General features: G+C 42.0%; 1 long non-coding RNA gene across 1 annotated transcript; it reads right to left on the reverse strand.

The window, feature by feature from the left end:
• Positions 1 to 1,261: 1,261 nt before the first annotated feature.
• Positions 1,262 to 8,033, reverse strand: LOC142491941 (uncharacterized). Its single transcript, XR_012800603.1, has 3 exons — positions 7,765 to 8,033; positions 6,361 to 6,438; positions 1,262 to 1,547 (listed from the first exon to the last, which is right to left on the reverse strand). It is a non-coding gene; the product is annotated as an uncharacterized LOC142491941 (long non-coding RNA).
• Positions 8,034 to 13,956: the final 5,923 nt, after the last annotated feature.

Consider the following 13,956-nt stretch of genomic DNA (forward strand, 5'->3'; position numbering starts at 1 on the left):
TAATTTCACCTTAAAACCAGTCTCCATTGTGTACCTCTGCACACATCTCTTACAATACCCTTAAAACCTTCATCAGACTTCTGATGAAGGGGATACCAGTGTCAAACCCAACAGGATTAGATGATGAAAGGTCCATATGGGCCCTGAAACATTCTCTTTCCACTGTTCTTGGCTGTCATATTAAATGGAGAACTTCATTATGAACTTGTGAGAAGAGCTCTACTTTGTATCTCTGCATTAGGCTGCGTCCATACAGCCTTCACCCGTGCGGAGGCGTGCGTGTGCGTGAAGTTGCTCACGTGAAGCAGTTGCGTTTTCAGGACATGGTAGATGCGTGTCTAGGGGTGTGTCTGTGATGGCCACACACATTGCCTCAAGGCTGAGGCCTTAGAGGAGACCTCAACTTTGAAGAAATTGTTTGTCTATGTTGTGTTGGCTGCACACGCAGGATTCTCCTCGCCTGAAACTCTTTCCCCGCACTTTGGAATTGTATTATCGCGTGATCTTGACAACATGACGCTGCAAAAGGGAGGACACTCTGTATAAGGTAACACCTTCCCCAGCTATAGACACACCCTCTCCTCCCCACCTTGTGTTGAGCAGTGGTGCAATCCGGCACCGGTTCGGGGACTCCCCAGATTCTTCGTCCAGCTCTCCCCTCTCCTGTCAGCCGAAATTTGGATCCCAGAGCTGAGAGGAGTGAGCACGAGGGCCAGCGAAGGCGCAGGGCCCAAGCAACCACCTTGCCCTAAGGCTGGCCATGATTAGATGAACAAAGAACAAAAAGGACTGCGTGGAAATCCGAATGGGAAAGTTGGCAGCACTGGGGAGGAATTCTCTTACTAAATGTGAACTAGAATAGAGATTTCAAAGAGCTTCTTTATGCTGGCAGAGACATATGTCCTCTGTTGTTCATCATCTCTATACTGTTTGAGTACTAGCTTTCTGGCATGTAGACTCTACCCCCACATTTTAATTTTGTTCCAAATCAACAGATTTCTGGGCTGAGTGTTATAGTATGTTTATTAGTTAAGTTTTGCTCAGAGAAAATGCATAACCGTTTATGGAGATATTCTATTTTAAATATGCCTAAACCTTAGAGATACAGGACATGATATCGACATATTGCAGGTTTACAAACCAAATCATCTTTTAATAATATAGACGTGTAAATAAATGCATTCATTATATGAATAGTGTTCATACTGTATGTCACATACAGTAAGTTACTTTATGACTTCATCGTCCACAAAGTATACTGTGCAAACTATTACCTTTAAAAAGAAATAATAAGTGCTCATAATGGCTTTGGCATTCTCAGTTTATTAATGCGTGGGTGTAGTGGATGGTATTCACCAATGACACAAGACAACATGAGTTAATTAGCAACGCACCATAGGATTTTTCTCTCTTGAGGGGTACAGGTGAGCTTTTTCCTTGCCATGATATAAGGTATGATAAACCTGTCTAGTAAATCCTATTTAACTGATTTGATAAACACGAGTCCTCTTTTCTTTTTCTGTATCCTTAATGAAATGCTGAAAATTCTAAATAAAGATTAAAAAAAAATTAAGATGTCTTATGAATGCACTTATTAATTTATGAAAATAGAACACACACAGTTGGATAAACAACCACATTCTATAAATGTAAACTGTTTAATGGTGCAATCTCTGTTAAAAAAAAAAAACTGTAACAATATTTTGTAAGCAATTTAAAGTAATTGTCTTTGCTAAACAAATGCAATAATATTTAAATATTATTTCAATAATAATTATAATATTATTATATTAATATTTCAATCATATATAATAATAAATCTATCTATATATAATAAAATTGAAATTTGTGAGGTTGGTGCTAGATGCGGTGAATCTGATTGGTTCTCAGCCTCTGGCCAATCAGATTGGTGGCTCTATGACATCACCCAACTGCCGCCTCACCCAACTGCCACACACACACACACACCACCACACACACCACCTCCCGCCCAGGTAAGTAAGTAAACCGCCGCCTCACACCCCTGCGCCTCCAGCCTCCCCTCCCAGCTCACACCCCTGCCGGCGGCCCGCCACCTCAAACTCTTGCGCCTCCCCTTCCAGCTCACACCCCTGCTGCTGGGGCCTCAAACCCCTGCGCCCCCAGGCTCTGTTCCCGCCTTGCCTCCCAGCTCACACCCCTGCCGCAGGCCGCCGCCTCACACCCCGGTGCCTCCCGCCGCCTCACACCCCGGCGCCTCCCGCCTCAACCGGCCGGGACCAAGCGGCGGAACGGACGGCCGGGAGGGTGCAGCCTGAGGGAGTGCGAGCTGAGGGCCGCGTGCAGGGGAGCCTGCTTGCCCGCGTGGGGAGGGAAATGGGCGCGGGGGTGCGGGGGGGGGGGGGGTGGAACACAGTCACGGCTGGCGGGAGGTGGGGAGCCGCCTGTTTGGATCGCCGGACGTTCCACTCTCCCTACCCCCCCTCCTCCTGTCCACTGTGTGTGTGTGTATGGGAGAGTCTCAGTGTGTGTGTGACACTGTGTGTGTGTCACTGTGTGTGTGACACTGTGTGTGTGTGTGTGTGTGTGTGTGTGTGTGTGTGTGACACTGTGTGTGTGTGTCACTGTGTGTGTGTGTCACTGTAGGGTGGGGACCGAAGCTGCGCATGGGGGGGAGGAGCGGAGAGAGAGGGGGGAGTGGAGAAACAGACAGGAGGAGTGGAGAGGAGGGAGCGGGAAATTTTAAGCACGGCCAACGCCAGGTGCCTGTCCTGTCCACTGCCCCCCCCTCCTGTCCACTCTCCCCCCCCTCCTGTCCACTGTCCCCCCCCTCCTTTCCACTGTCCCCCCCCTCCTGTCCACTGTCCCTCCCTCCCTCTGGGGGGTGGGGGAACGTAGAAAGAGGGGGGAGCACAGAAATAGGGGGAGAGGAGGGAGCGGGAAATTTAACTCACGGGCAACGCCGGGTCTCTCAGCTAGTAATAATATAAAGCAAAGACAGGTTTGGTTTCTTTGGAAATAAGGAACAATTATCTTTTCATCGGGGCCTTTGAATGGGGGAGTTCTTGTCAGTCAGTTGTTTATTTATCATCTAGCTCAGATAGTGATATCACACACAAGGCGACACTAGAGGAAATCAAACCTCTCCAATCTCCTGGCTTATCATGTTTACAAATCAAAAACATGTGTAAAAATAATAGGTTGCAGATTTTTGTTACTGTAATTGGCTTATTTTGGTTCTAGAAGGAACTGCACCTTTAAAAGAAAGAAAGATGTTATAAACCACCTGGAGCCTTTCTAGCCTAACACACCACGGACCTGCCTCAGGCAACAGACGAAGGGCAGCCAAAGGGTGCAAGCCATATGCTGCCAGTCACTGTACTTTGCTTTTTGCACTGTCAAGTATTTGACTGGAACTTTAAATAGTGACTCCTGGTATATCTCACATTGCACTGTTCTTATCTACATTCTCTTTTTTGTTCCTTTATTGTATCCTTAACTCCTCCCACCTCCCTCCCCCCCATTAGAATGTTTAATTTGTCCATATCCTCTCCTTATGAATCCCAACATTTCTTTTTCCTTCTACCCCTTCCTCTCTTGTCTTCTGCTCTTGCTGTGTGGTGACATATTCCTGATTTTCCCTCTGACAATAGATAACGTCACTATTCTCCTGATGCCACAAGCCAGATGTCGTACTTGACTCCTCCCTTTCCTTTATACCACGCATCCAATACCTCACCACCTTGCCTCTTCCACCTCCGAAACATTGCTAAAATACCCCACTTCATCACCAAAGTCTAATTCATGCACTTTGAATGTCCCAACTGGACTATTGTAATCTGCTCCTCGCTGGTCTTCCCCTCTTCTAACTGCCCTCCTCCCTACTCTAGTCCAAATGATACTGCCAGACTCATCTAACTCACTAACCATTCAATGTCTACTGGCTACCAATCCCAACAGAATCAATTTCATAGTTCTGGTTTTCCTCTACAAAACTCTCCATGATACAACTCTTCAATACATTTCCAGTCTAATCCATGAGTACTCTCCCACATGAAGTCACCGCTCGGCTCATGACATACTGTATAGCTCTCCTCCTCCCACATTACTGCTTTTCATTCCCACCTGCAACATTTCTCCAGGGCTGCACCTGAACTGTTGAGCTGCTTACCCTGCACCATCAGACTACCCCCCACCATTCACACTGTCAAATGTTTCTTCAAACACACCTCTTTAAAGAAGCCTATTCAGCACCCTCCTGAAACATCTATGGTTAACACAATAGGGTTAGTCTTATTCCTCCCCATTACTTATTAGCATTATGTTTTAAGTTTTATGAATGTTATGTTCTGTTCTTGTCCTTAACCCCACATTGTACTGCGCTGTGGAACATGATGGGGACATATCAGTCAAAGATAATACAAATAATAAAAGCAGAATATTTATACTCCAGTAAAAAAAAATCTAAACTAAATAAGATATTTACAATTAGCTAGTATTTCTAAATGACCAAAAGCATCTACTGTTGCGTACACAGTGCATAATTCATTGCACACTGGTTCCCTGAGGTCATGGCCACCAATAGGGGGGGGGGGGGAGTTAGCCGGGGCTGGTGTCCCAGGCCTGCTGTCGGGGGGTGAAGCCAAGACGTCACGAGCTGGTTCGCCCTCATTGGGCGAACCGCTCATGTGACGCGCGAGCGGCAGGATCAAATTTGCTTGCTTGGCAAGCAGGTAAGCGCCACAAATGCACAGGTGCTTGCTCACACTGGCTACACACATTGCCGCAATGTGTTTCATCGCGGCCAGCGTGTGCACGCCTGCCCGCTCAGCGCCACCATGGACAAGGCCTAAGAACACACGGAACGGCTCTGTGCACTACGCTAAGAAAGATGCAACATGTAGAGAGTGTGGAGTAAATACCAAGTATCTCTTATATTCAATTAGCACTGTCCCTCTTACCTCTTTCAATATAGATACTGACATTTTTTACTCGGGTATTTATCTTCGTGCATTTGGATGTCTGGATGTTATGGAACGTGCCTGTTTGCACTTTAAACTCTGAACAATGCTTGACACCACTAATTAACTTGTTCATGAATTTTCTTCGGATTATACTTGTTTGTATGTATTTTATTATGTGAGTTTTTTGTGTTGTGTGCTTGGTAATGCTTTTTAGTCTATTTTTGAGGAATTCATAAATTAACATTTTTCCTGTATCTATTTTCGGAAATTATTGCGAGTGCTCTTTTATGTTTCTCCGTCAGTTTCTTTCTCTTTTTTGTTTTATATATGACTTTGTTGTCTCTGAGATTTGTAGTACCACCCCTTTCAATTCCTTTTTTGAATGGGGTTTCTGTTAACCCTGTCGTTATTACCTGTTGAGTGCTCTATATTCTTTTTGAGTTTGCCTATTCTAAATGTAAATTATTTCTTATTATCATGTGGACTAACTTGGTGAAATATGTAAAAGTGTCTAAATAGTCCAATCAAAGTTCAAATGAACTTTAATGAACTTTAGACTGCCACAGACATTTATTTATAGATATTTACTAATTGAAGAATTGGCAAGGAGCAGATAACCTGAACGGAGGGGCCAGACACCTCCAACGAACTACTTATGCAGCTAGGAATAGAATGGGCCTTACATTTATGGAAAACAAATACCCAAATCCTGTGCTCCTCCCTGTATGGCGTATGCAGCGAGGAAAAAGGTTCTGAGCTCACTGCCAACAACGGAACAATGTTTCTGTCTTTTTCCAGTTTTCAATTGCACTGAATCACAGAAAGCATTATGCTTTCTTCATTTAACCCTTTAGGCACTTTCACATATTTCACTAAGTTTAGTCTACAGGACAATAAGAAATAATATACATTTACATTTACCTGCTGTAATGGAGTTTACGTTGACAGGGTTTACCAGGCTTGAACCTGTTTTTTTTTTTGTTAATGGAAAACATACAACTAAATGGCTCCTTTGTTATTAGACTTGGGATCAAAATGTAGAATTACTAATACGTTGCAAGTTAATTTGGCAGGAGCTCACGATTTGTGTATTTGTTTTCCTTGTGGGAAATGAACATTGGCTCAAGTACCATGTGATGGCAGCCCCAAAAAATACAAAACACATGGTTTTCACTGGCCAATCAGATGGCGTGAGAACCAAATGACGTAAACGTGACATCATAGGCCTATAAAAGCCTATGCAGGCTCATTTTAAGAAGCCGAGGAAGAAGGACCTCCTCCACCAATAGGAGGAGAAGGGCGTTCCTCCAGAAGATACAGATGAAGAAGAAGATACAGATGAAGACCCCAGAAGACCCCGAAAGTGACGAAAATGGATTACAATTTACAGAAGAAAATAAAGAAAGATTTTTTTTACCTGTGGGCCGTTGCTGTTCCGGATCGTGGATTGGTTCGAGAGCATGCGGTAACCACGGAAATCAGAGGGTGAAGACATCTAAAGGTAAGGAAAAATATTGAATGTATGTTATTTTTAATTTACAGGTTTTTTATTTTTAGTGTGATTGATTTTTTTTTTTTTATGCCCATTAATTGCCACTGTATTTATGTATGTCTCTTTATGGATATAGATACATACATACAGGGACAAGCAATAATTGTTTTGACAAATGCTTGCTTTTATGTATTTTACATGTACCCTATTTCCTCGATTCTAAGACGCCATCGATTCTAAGACGCACCCTTGATTTAATAAAAAAAATTGGGGGAAAAAAAAACCACTATACTAAATGTGCAGAATTTTTTTTCTGGGGGGGGGGGGGGAGAGAGGGAGGGGGGGAAGGGAGAGAGAGAGAGAGAGAGAGAGAGAGAGGGGGGAGAGAGAGAGAGAGAGGGGGGAGAGAGAGAGGGGGGGAGAGAGAGAGAGAGGGGGAGAGAGGGAGGGGGGAGAGGGGGAGAGAGGGAGGGGGGAGAGAGGGAGGGGGGAGATGAGGGGTGGAGGGAGGGGAGAAGGAGAGAGAGAGGGAAGGGGGAGAGAGGGAGGGGGGAGAGAGAGGGAAGGGGGAAAGAGATAGGGAAGGGGGAAAGAGATAGGGAAGGGGGAAAGGGATAGGGAAGGGGGGAGAGAGAGGGAAGGGGGGAGAGAAAGAGGGAAGGGGGGGAGAGAAAGAGGGAAGGGGGGGAGAGAAAGAGGGAAGGGGGAGAGAAAGAGGGAAGGGGGAGAGAAAGAGGAAGGGGGGAGAGAAAGGGGGAAGGGGGAGAGAAAGAGGGAAGGGGGGAGAGAAAGAGGGAAGGGGGGAGAAAAAGAGGGAAGGGGGGGAAAGAAAGAGGGAAGGGGGGAGAGAAAGAGAGAGGGGGGGAGAGAGAGAGGGGGAAGGGGAGAAAGAGAGAGAGAGAGAGAGAGAGAGAGAGAGAGAGAGAGAGAGAGAGAGGGGAAGGGGAGAGAGAGTGAGAGAGGGGGGAAGGGGGAGAGGAGGGGGAAGGGGGGGAGAGAGAGGGGGGAGGGAGAGGGGGAAGGGGGGGAGAGAGAGGGGTGAGGGGGGAGAGAGAGGGGGGAGGGGGGGAGAGAGAGGGGTGAGGGGGGGAGAGAGAGGGGTGAGGGGGGAGAGAGAGGGGTGAGGGGGGAGGAAAGAGAGAGGTGGGAGAGGGGGAGGGGGGAGAATGGAGGGAAGGGGGAGGGAAGGGGGGAGAATTGAGGGAAGGGGGAGGGGGGAGGGGGGAGAGATAGGGGGGAAGGGGGAGAGAGATAGGGGGGAGAGGGAGAGAATGAAAGGACACACAGAGACTCAAACACACAGAGAGACAAACACACAGACACACACACCTCCTTCTGCACGTGCAGCTCACACAGAGATTTGACAGGGGGGAGGAGGGGGGCTGCTGTGTCAGGTTGCTGTGAAGACAGAGCCGTGATCTCTCTGCACGGAGGGGAGGAGGGCTGTAAACAGCTATGCTGTTTGCAGAACACATTAGACCGGCTGCATCTCCAGCATATCTCTCTGCACGAGGGGGAGGAGGGGGGCCTATGATCGCAGACATTTTTGCTGCACACAGAAAACCGACAGGCATCTCCAGCAGCGCCCCCTGGCTGTTTTTTTTTTTCTCCAGTGCATCGATTGTAAAACGCAGACCTATTTCAGCCACGTGAGGAAGGGAAAAAAACTGCGTCTTACAATCGAGAAAATACGGTATATTGGTAATTTGTTTTTCATTTATTATGCTCTTTATTTAGTGTTTGTATTTAGTATGCTGGCATTTTTGGTGTTGTTTTAAATTGTTTATTTCTGGCTTTTGATTGGTGTTTGCTTTTTAATGTTGGATTATTTTGTGACTTGTTTTAAAATAATGCAGTTTATTTGGATATTTATTTTATTTATTCATGGTTTTGTTTTGGTGTTTTAATTGTTTATTCTGGTCTTCATTTTGGATTTGATTACTTGATTGGTGTAAATTTTGTTGTGTTTACTTCTTAAATTGTTTTTATTTTGAGATTGTTTGGAGTGCCTAGGAGATTGTTTGTGATTGTTTTTTTAAAGTTGGCCATTGACTGGCATAGTGTGAAATCATGCTCATATTATATGGACATGATGTACCCACTGTAAGGTCAGGGGTTGAAAGGTAAATTTGTGTGTCGCCAGCATATAAGTGATATTTAAATCCAAGAGATGTGATTAGGTCACCTAGAAAAAGAGTATAATAACTAAGAATTTAAAGCATTTCTTCGAAATAATTAGTTTTATTTTAAAGAAACGAATGTGGCTCATTGCAACTCATGAAAGTTATTTTGGAAAACTGGTAAGGCAGTTTTAAGAGGGAAAAAATTGCATATATAAATAAGAGACGGAAGAATATTGATTTGGAGTTCTCTATGGCTAGCAAAGAGTTAAAAAAATAGATTCTGTGCTTTTAAGGTAAATCCCACTACAGATAACAGAGACGGTTATATGAGAGCCAAGGATTTTTGTGAGGTTCGGCAGCATAGAAAAGAACAAAAGAAAATGCTGTTTAGAGATCTAAACTTTTACAAGTTTGGAAATAAAGCAGGGAAACTGTTGGGCAATATGGCTAGAAAACCTATGAAGTCAATCCATATTCTGAGAATAAGGGAAAAATCAGGAGATATCACCACTAATCCTAGAGAGATAAACAAGATTTTTCAAAATTTCTTCCAAAATGTATATACAGTAGTAAATGCAATATAGACGAAGAGGCACAGTCTGGTTTCTGGGAAAAATTAAGCTCCCTAAGTTAGACAGAGAAGAGCAGTTGATGTCAAATGCTCCTATAATGATTGAAGAGATAGAAAATTCTATTAAAACTCTTAGAAATGGGAAAGCACCAGGCCCAGATGGATTCACAGGGAGTTTTATAAAAATGCTTATTGATGGAGGGGCCCCCCTAAGAGAAGTGTTCAAAAAAATTCTAGATAAAGAAGAATATATAGACGGGTAAAACTGCCTTTGTAATAATAATTTATAAAGAAGTTAGAGACACCTTAAACACAGAATCCAATAGACCAGTCTCTCTTTTGAACCAGGATGCAAAGATACTATCAAAAATATTGGCCATTGGACTTGTTACAGTCCTACCTAAATTAATACATATCAACTAGATGCTCATTTACAGATGCACTCCTGGGCAGATAAAACTTAGCGTTTATTTAACATTCTTAAAATAAGTTCTCAACATGAAGTAAGTAATAATAACAACATATAATGTACTAATGGCGGGAGAGAATGGAATAGTGGTAGGTGGGCCAAGGTATGTAATACAGTATTCTTTGCCTAAAATAGAACAGCAAAGAGAAAATATACCTATAGTATAGGGCCTGTATACAACAACACTTGTCTCTTCTATATACACTTAGCTGCGCTTTGCTTCTATGGGTGTGCTGTGTGTCATGTGGTGCAGCATACCGATCAAACCAACCTGTATTGCATAAATAGCACAAAACAGATCCTACTAGTGTATAGTTGGTGAATACAAATTAGATATTAAAGATCACTGTTAGTGCAATACAATAACAGGTTGGTGGTATGTGGATTGATTCTGCACCCAATGACATTTGACAAACACAACAACCAAAATTAATTAGCAAAGCTATTTATAGTCTAAAAACCAGGGAACAACTTTTCCCAGACACTCTGTCTGATGGAATGATAACAAAGATCATACAATTGTTGTGGTTAGGGGTAAGTCGTCCAAATATAATCAGTGCTGGGAGTCTGTAATAAACTGTGGGGCAATTGCAATGGTAGAATAATATAATTCAGAGCTATAGCTTGCTACTATCTCTTGCACAAATGCGCATAACACAAACCAATTGCTGCTTCCCAGCAGGCTGCCTAGGTTGTTAGTTGATTATAACAATGTAGCAGTAAGCTGCCTTCACCAAGGTAAATATATGCAGACACTGCAGATGTCAGGCAAGTCAATTACATATAGGCAGGCAAGTCGCAACAATGAGACACAGCATAGAGACAGACTACCCTGTAAACCACTGAGTGTTTGAGACGCTGTTAGCCCTGATGATATCACCTGCCCCTGATGAATCTCCGTTGAGGAGGGAAACGCGTAGGGCGTTAGCGTGGTGACGTCAGCGGAAGAGAATCAGGAAGAACTGGTAGTATTGCAACACTGTAATCGCGGTCTCTGCTATTGGACTTATTTTAATGTGAATGTGTCCAGGGTTAACAGCGTCTCAAACACTCAGTGGTTTACAGGGTAGTCTGTCTCTATGCTGACACTAATATGTCTATACCTTTCAGCTGTTGTTAGTTACTGTTACTTATAGCTCATAGCTGCACCCACCGCCATACTAGGCGTTAAGGCACCCCCATATTTCACCTTTATTACAACCAAAATAGTGAGCATTATATTTTCTTTTGTGGTATCTTAAATTAATACATGCAGATCAGACGGGCTTTGTATAGGGCAGAGCCTCTATTACAAAAATCAGAAAGGTTATAACAGCTATACACTGGACAAAAACTAATAAGCAAAGCAATAAAGATAATATAATAATATCAGTGGATGCCAAAAAAGCTTTTGATAATGATACAGGAACCTATGTGTTTGGTGCAATCAAGCGCTCCACGGATTTCTGAATAAGAAATCCGTGGAGCGCTGGATCCCTTCTTTTCCTCAGTGTACTTTGGAGTTTATGGCAGGTACTTCCTTGAACCAGCAGCACCGGTAAATTGTATGCATCTTTCCCTTTTTTGTGGAGTGCAGCCTTAACCCCTCTTACAGTTTGGTGCAATCAAAGCAATGAATTAAGACCCCAAAGCAAAAATAATGGCAGCAGGCTTACTATCACAGGAGATAGGGCTTTTCAGAGGAACAAGACAGGGCTGCCCTTTATCCCCCCTGCTTTTTAATATTGTGATTGAACTGCTGGCTGAATATTTTAGAAATATGATGGAGTTTAAAGGGATCAAGATACTGTAGGAGAAAAAGAAAATAAGATAGCCTTATTCGTGGATGATTTATTGTTGTTTGTGTCAAATCCAGAAGAGGCTATAGAAAGAATATGTCAGGTATTTGAAGAGTTCGGAAAATGTGCAGGTTTTAAGGTGAACGCAGCTAAAACTGAAATACTAATCCTATCAAGTAAAAACAATATGAAATGGGAAGGAAAATGCCCATTCAAGGTAACTAGGAAACCACTTAAATATTTAGGAATCTATATTGATCCGGAGGGTTAATATCTTTACAAAAATCATTTTAAGGGTACTTATCCCTAAAATAATCACAGAATTAGAGGGATGGCAATATTTACCACTTAATTTGTCTGACAGATGTCAGATGGTTAAAATGATCAGTTTCTCAAGATTAATTTACCCTCTACAGATGTTACCAATATTATTGAACCACTCCAATGTTAAACTTCTAAATAAAGCAATTTCTAGGTTAATCTGTAGGAAAGGGAGACATAGAATCGCTATTAATAAATTAAGTCTGAAGAAAGAGTGGGGGGGCTTCATTTACCTAATATCAGAACATATAATCTGGCCTGTGTAGCAAGAAATGTAGGAGATTGGATAACTGGAAACAACTATTACTTATGCCTAGAATTAGAAGAACAGTTGGTATCCCCAGAGAGTCTCCCAGGGATTTTACATATAAAATGGAGAGAAATAACAATGGAAGCCAAAGGAAACCCGCTAATTAAGGATACATGGGCTACTTAGAGAATATTGAGAAAACAATTTGGGCTTTCATATACTTGCTCAAAATTTTTAACTATACAAGGGAATTTAAGGTTTCTCCCGGGAAAGATCCAGACTTCTTTTCAGATATGGAGAGACAAGGGGATGAGAACTCTGGGCCAGTTGGTGGATGTGAACAATGGTAGGCTCTTGACGTTCCAAGAACTGAAAGAAAAAATGGGACTGCCTCAAACACATCACTTCCCTTATATACAAGCAATGCATTGTTGCAAGAGTATGGAAAGCTATAAATCAGATCTATTGGAAATATATGTTTTTTAAGGATGCTTATAATACCAAATATTCTATCTCAGATTTATATGATTGGATTAGGGACAAGGACTATGGAAAGGATCTAAGACAAATTTTCACTAGGTGGGAAAAATATTTCCCAGGAATTGAAGGAGTTGAACTGTTACTTGAAGGGTTAACTTGGGTTAGGAAAATTATAATTTTCTGCAGAGTGGAGAGATATGCAATCTACGATACTACATAGGTCTTATTATACTTTCGATATCAATTATAAGGGGATTGAGAAATCTAAAAAGAAGTGCCCAAAGTGCTCCCAAGAAAGAGCAGATTTAAAACACTGTTTGTGGGATTGTCTGGTTATTTCTGGGATAAAGTTCTGCAGTATATACAAGAAGTTATTAGGGTAACTACACTAAAAGAGCCCTTAGCCTTTGTGTTTGGAAATATGGAACGTTGGAAACAGGTTAATGTAAAGAACAATGTCCCAAGGCTAGCAGAGAGTGTTTTGCTTGCAGCAAGGAAAACAGTGATGTGATGGATAAAGGCTGGACCCCCCCCCCCCCCCCATCCCCTCCTTTAGATATTTTAAATGGTTATCTGAATAAATTGATGATGATGGACAAATTAGAAGCTGAGACGAATAAAGAAATAAGAACCGAGAATTTTTTTAAAAAGGGGAAAAGTTTATTAATACTATGTTGCAACAAGATAGGGATTCAATCATACAGACATTTCAGCATACTTCTTTGGGTCTCCTCAGACTGATTGCGATGGGTCACAGATAATGTCGCCCTTGAGGAAATATGATAGTATATTGTTGATGGGGGAGATGGTGAATGGAGAATCTTATGCCAGATGTTGTTAGGATGATGTGTGGTGATAGCTTTGAAGTTAATCTTTTAAATGCTATTTATTATCTGTTTTTTCTTTTTATTATTATTTGTGTTAATGTGTTGAATTTTGAAATCATAAGTATGAGGAGCAATACTAAAAACAATGTTGTGTAAAAGTATATTTTTCTGTGTTTCTTATTGTTTTTTTTTCGGTATTGTATTGTTGTAATGTTGTTGTTTAATGTTTATGAACCCAATAAAGAAAACTATTTAAAAAAAAAAAAGAAAGAGCAGCCAGAATTATCATTCAGTTGACAAAGGGATACAATCTTCGAGTAATCCAAATGTATGCCCCAACATCAAGAATAGACCCTATGGAATGAAGAATTAAATTGACTACATACTGATTAAAAGAAACTCGTGACTGAAAATTGCACAATCCTTAACCATTTTGACACAAGGATTGATCACTCATTGGTTCGCTGCAAATTACATCTGATTGCAAAGTTGGAAAGAAGAGAATTTCAACCGGAACTGAAGAATCGCTTCAGTTTGCTCGTAATGCATGGGGACATTTTATTATGAAGAATTTATGAAGATTGTCGTTGAAAGAGCAGAAAAAACTGGAGGAATTTCTAACAAAAATGGGATAGGAAAATATCTTATGAGACAAAACAATTACTGAGGAATGAAGCAATCCCAAAACACAAGAATAAGAAT

This window comes from Ascaphus truei, chromosome 4, assembly GCF_040206685.1.
Source record: "Ascaphus truei isolate aAscTru1 chromosome 4, aAscTru1.hap1, whole genome shotgun sequence".
Taxonomy (NCBI): Eukaryota; Metazoa; Chordata; class Amphibia; order Anura; family Ascaphidae; genus Ascaphus; species Ascaphus truei.